The 6,000-nt window shown below is 32.3% G+C and overlaps 1 long non-coding RNA gene across 2 annotated transcripts; it reads left to right on the top strand.

The window, feature by feature from the left end:
• The first annotated feature begins 654 nt into the window (after positions 1–654).
• LOC126706506 (uncharacterized) lies at positions 655–3,083 on the top strand. Of its 2 annotated transcripts, XR_007648615.1 has the most exons (6): positions 655–802; positions 1,161–1,250; positions 1,356–1,774; positions 2,166–2,255; positions 2,363–2,483; positions 2,972–3,083. It is a non-coding gene; the product is annotated as an uncharacterized LOC126706506 (long non-coding RNA). The 2 variants fall into 2 exon arrangements; XR_007648614.1 differs by lacking the exon at positions 2,166–2,255 and having other exon boundaries at positions 2,320–2,483; positions 2,972–3,082.
• The last annotated feature ends 2,917 nt before the right edge of the window (positions 3,084–6,000 follow it).

Below are 6,000 nucleotides of genomic sequence, written 5' to 3'. Positions count from 1 at the left end.
TAGCTGACTAAGGGAAGCACTATTTGAGATTCCCTGGCTACCTTAGGGAGAAGGCTCTAGTTGTCACCTCAGTTATGAGTCTTAGGAGAGGTAGCCAACTCGGATCTCCACGGTTGCAAGCCTGGATGCTTTCCTTCCACTTGGGATGTTTTATCTATAACCATACCTTGGGTCGGGCCCATCCCTCAAGTTAACTTCTCGAGCTTTGGTTTATGGACTGACCTTACATTCACCCCTCCCCCCCTACAAGTATGATTAGTTTACTAAAAAAAAAGAAGAGTATGATTGATAGGCCCATTTCAACCATCTCAAAATTAAATGTTTAAATTATTATTATTATTATTATTATTATTATTATTATTATTATCTATATATATATATATAAAACCGAAACTTTTGAAGCTACCACAATTTTCCACATCAGCATTTTTTTTTTAATTTTTAAATCTGATTTATTTCTTTTTATTAAATATATATACTCCCCTTTCTCAAACCAAATACCCTAACCCGATATTCTGAAACCAAAACCCAGACCACCGTCGGTCCTCCTCTCCCACAACTCAATGACTCCACCTTCTCCAGCCGGCAAAGATAAAGAACAGAGTCCTGCAAGAACAGAGTCCTGCCTTTCAGCATAGTCCATCTCTGAGAATTTAAATCGACCAGCTGGAGAAGGTGAAAGCTGTAGCGGTTCTACTTCAACTTCATCAATGAACTTTCGTCACTTTCCCGAGAACAGATTGCCGAAATCATTATTACAATAATAACAGTGCACGCAAATTCATTACTCTTATATCACCATGTAAGGATTTCAGATCGCAAAATTCATTACTCTGCGGAATTAACAATTTCTTATATATATATATTTTTTTTGGGTTTGAATTTCTGGTTTGAAAGATTTAGTACAAGTTAGGGTTTTATGAGGTATAGTTTTTATTTATTAATTTATTTTTATCGTTAACAGTTTAAAAGAATTATGTGATTCAGTTAATTGGTTTCACTCCGTTTGGTTCCCAAGAAACCACTAGAAAAGAAGTTCAAACTGGCATGCTGAAAACCGCTTTTTAGAATTTCTTTTATTGTGGTTTCTTGGGAACCAAACAGGTTTGTATTATGCTGTTTTTATGAGGGATCTGATGCTAAGGATGGCTTACTTGCAGGCGGTAACAGTTATTGATTCTTCATTCTTTGGTTTTTGTGTTCTAACTTCGAAATAACATGGAACAGAGTAATTGGGAAGCGGATAAGATGTATGTACACTCTGAATTTTGTTTCAGTGGGTTCCAACTCATTTTTGCTGTGCTAAATTTACTGAATTTATGTTTTTTTGGCTGGGTTTCCTTTTCTTGTGGTAGGCTTGATGTTTACATTCATGATTATTTGTTGAAAAGAAAATTGCATGCTTCTGCAAAAGCCTTTATGACTGAAGGGAAAGTCGCCACAGATCCAGTAGGTAAATGTTGCAAGCTTAATTCTTTTCCTATACACTTTTTTGTTTTTACTTTACATTTACATTATTGTATTTAGCCATCATTGCGTTTTCCCCTTTCAGTTGTAATACTTGGGATTTTCTTTCTTAATCTTCTTCTCCTTCTAAGTGAGAGTTTTTTTGTGTAATTTGGGTGGCTCAATTTTTTTTTCCTTCCCTTTGATGTTCACACTGTCACGCTACCGTATTGTGCTTTTTCCTGAGACTTCGTAAGGGTGCGGAGAGAGTTTAGAAGGCTGTCACCACCAGTCTACCGCCACTATCAGATGGCTGGAACTGCTGCAGGTAAAGTTTTTTTCTTGTCCCTTTATTGAGCGTTAAATGTGATTTAGGTTTGGGTATTATGGGTGTATTGGTTTTGATATAGGAATTTTGTGTTTTAAGTTGAGGCTGTTTTCCTTCTCATTTGTGGTTCAGATTTTCTGCTTCACTCTCCATAGAATTTTGACTACCCAATTGAAGATTTTCATCAATTTTGTTTCATGGTCGACTTTTTGTTTTTGTTTTTCCCTCTATTAGAGGAAGGTTTTTGCTTTGAATGATGTTGGATTAATCTGGATGAACTATGGACTTTGAATTTCCTCTTTAATCTGTATGATTTCTTCTTTATATGTTTTTTACTTGCTGTACTTATTAATTCATATAAGAAGATGTAGTTTATGCCTTATGGTTACAGATATCAATATGATTCTTTTGCACGGCTTTATTATAGCTTTGGGATGGCTCTTTGCATGAGGAACTGTTACATTAATGGAACTAAATGAAGGTATTTTTGTTGGAACAAATGGAGTTTAACCAATCTATTTTTATTTATTTATTTATTTTGGTAGGTAAAGATAAATTCTGATGATGGGTTTCATTGGTAATAAAAAGAGATATTTGGATGACCAGTTTGAAGTTTGAAGATTTCAAGAATTGCAAGATGACAACATGTAAATTTTGTGGGCAAAGGTTGCTGGCCAAATCTGGTGTGGCATTGGGTTACATTCATAAGGTAACCTTCTTTGAGATAAGACTATTTAGTGGAGTTATGAATTTTGGTTATGCTTCTCTGCATAATGCAATACAGTGTCACTGCTCATTCACTAAGTAATATTCCCCTAATATGAAACTATTTTTTAAATTACAACTGGAGAGATGTAAATCAATTTTGAACTTATAAATCTATTCCTATTCAAGAATAATAGAATCATAAAGTATAGTGATGATCTTTTTTTTTTTCTTTTTTCTTTTTTAAATAGTAATTCATTTAAGCTTAAACATTATTTGCTGGGACTACGGCTTCACAATGCTGAAATTGTCAATTTGAAATAAGCAGATTTATTACACCATAAGAAGCTATACTTGGTTCTTGATATAGATCATATGCTACAGAAGAAGAATATTTAAAATAAAAAACAGATTTTCAAGGTATTTCTGTTACCTTTATATTTTATTGTACTTTTGCAGTGTGCTTAGCATTTTGTATATCTTTGTTTTCAGGTATCATGGTGACATTCCATCTTTGTTTGTATGATCATCTCTAAAAGGGTCTTGATATCTTAATGATGCAGAAGATGTAGATACATCTGTGTCAGCTGAATATCTCTGCTTAACCAATTTATTTTCACTTTAATATGATAATATTTGTTACACATAATACTTTTGATCTTATTGTTTTACCCACTAAAAGAAGAGGAAATTCTTTCAACATTAAGAGTCCTCTTATTTGTAGGGAAGAGAGTCAGATTACGGAAATGGGCAATTTCATCATTATTTGAAGTATGTTGTAGTTTCATTCTCAAAGGTTCTTGCTACGTCATATTGAACTGGACCTGTTTGTGTTTTGAAATTAACTTGAACTCTTATAAAAAAGACATGGTTTTGTATCTACTCTGTGTGAAACACCATAAAGAAGTAAACTTTAACTTTTTAGCTTTAACTTATAAACTTTTTTTATTCACTTCGGTTTCTCTTTAGTCAAACTGGGAAGGGTGAAGGAAAATTAAAAAACAAAAAACAAAAACTTGCTTATGGATTTTATGAGATGCATACGTGTTGATTGTGACTTTTTATATTGTAGAATGATGAATAGAACTAAGAAGTAAATATGACATTGTTTAGGAGCCACTTGAAATAGTGAAGAAGCCTAAAGGTTGATTCTAATGTTGCTGCACTTTTATTCAAAATTTATGTAGACGTGTTTATGCATTAATATGTGATGCATCTTTTTGGCAAATTTTACATATTTGAGGTTCTTTGGTAAACAATTTTTTTTTTTTTTTGTTTTTGTTTTTGTTTTGTGTATATGTGTAATTGTTTTTTTATCTTAATTTTTACCTATCAAAAACACATCATTTATCCTAATACTTGAATGTCTTGATGAAGGATTTGCACTTAATCCATTGAGACCAAATTCGATCATGCAAGTGATTCTGCTACCAATAAAAAAACTGACTGTAACATGAAATTAATTCTTTTACATAATTTTGTAGTCTAACTTGCAAAATGATTCTAATTTTAGAGTTGATCTCATTTTCAGTAGCTTTCCCGTGCATCGCACGGGTTAGCGACTAGTCTATATATATATATAAAACCGAAACCTTTGCTGGCACCACAATTTTCCACGTCAGCATAAAAAATAAAAAATAAATAAAAATTATAACTCCTCAAAACCCTAGCAACCTTACCCATCTCTCAAGTTAAGAAATATAAAGCAACGGTTTCTGCAAACTCTCTCTTTCTCCAGACGTAGGAAGCCCTAAAGTATTCAAGATCTACAAAACCCTAGCAACCTTACCCCTCTCTCAAGTTAAGAAATATAAAGCCACGGTTTCTGCAAACTCTCTCTTTCTCCAAACGTAGGAAGCCCTAAAGTATTCAAGATCTACAAAACCCTAGCAACCTTACCCCTCTCTCAAGTTAAGAAATATAAAGTCACGGTTTCTGCAAACTCTCTCTCTCCAGACGTAGGAAGCCCTAAAGCATTTAAGATCTACAATGCAATGTATAGATTTTAGCTTATAAAGTTCAGCTTTTGTAAGGTTAGTTTGTTTATATATTTAGTCCTTATGTTTAGGTTTAGGTTTTAAGAGATTTATATATTACTTCTATGTGGCTGAATTTCCTGTGACATCAGTTTAATATATGCATGCTTTATTATTTTCTAATAGTTTTCCCGTGCATCGCACGAGTTAGCGACTAGTTATTATTATAACCAAAGCCTTTGACTTTTGGTTGACCTCTCCACAATTTTCCACATCAGCATTTTTTACTTATATATTTTAATTTGATTTAATTCTTTTGATTTTATAGCACCAAATTGTGGAAAATTTATTAAATTTCTTTTTTTTTTAAATTAAATTTAGTTGTTTGGTGCCATACAACCAGTATACTTAAAGGAGACTTAAATTATCACCTAATTAGAGAATTTTTAGATACTCTTAACAAACTATATAATAACTCTATTAATGTAAATCTATCCCCAAAAAATGGAATATATCTCCATTAATTTGACCAGTGGTTGATTTCCTTAGGTTGTAACACATAATCTTTGCAGACTCCAATAATTTCCACATCACTAATATTATCTAGTTATTTATTTATGCTTTATTTTCTTTAATAATAATAAAAAAAAATTAAAAAAAAAAAGACCTCTCTCCATGTCAATGCCTTCAAAAGCTTCTCTTCGTAGTTTTCAATATTCTACCCAATTGAATTAGCAAAACACCTTGACTTTCACGAAAACTACATCAGGTCCTCTGTTCCTCCCGTCATTTGTATTATGTATTCTTTTTTTTATGAATATATTATGTTTCCTAAATTTCCAACCCCTCTCTTCCCTACATCACTATCACAACCATCACATCAAACCTAAACTTGCATCCCCTTTCTCCTAATATTCCTTATGAATCTTGAAAATACATCAATTCAATCAATCCAAATTACTGTCAAGATATATAACTGTTGGAAAAACTGGTTTTCCTTCTCATACAAAACCCACAACGGAAGAAACAAAATGATTTACTTCATTCATGAGAGATGACACATAACCTTGAATTCTAGAACAAAGAAGAGAAAGCATACCTTGATGCAGTAAAATTCAAAAACAAGACTTGAGAATACCTTCAATCTTCATCCCAATTCAACATGGTACCCAAGATGAGTGATCTCTCAATCAGTTCTTAAATACGTTGATTTTTTGAAAGGAAGGTGTATTCAAAAGATACTTGCAGAGAAAAACTATTTTTCTCTTCTTTTAATTATACGTACTTTTTTAACTGTCCTTAGTAGTTACTTTATTTAATAACTCTTATTAAATAAAAATTGATTATCTAATTAGGTTAGCCTTTTAGGCCAGCCTAATTGGGTTTGAGTGTATGGCTTGGGATGGGACCAAAGGAACTAATAAGGCTCTAACTCCAATGGGCTTTAGACTTATTTGTCAATTCTTGACAAACCCAAAGTTATCATTAATTATATAAAAAGTACCACTATGGAAATATAATTGCATTCTAGGCCTTATTAATAAA

The sequence above is a fragment of the Quercus robur genome, chromosome 2 (genome assembly GCF_932294415.1).
Source record: "Quercus robur chromosome 2, dhQueRobu3.1, whole genome shotgun sequence".
Taxonomy (NCBI): Eukaryota; Viridiplantae; Streptophyta; class Magnoliopsida; order Fagales; family Fagaceae; genus Quercus; species Quercus robur.
This window is presented reverse-complemented; position numbering and strand designations above follow the sequence as displayed.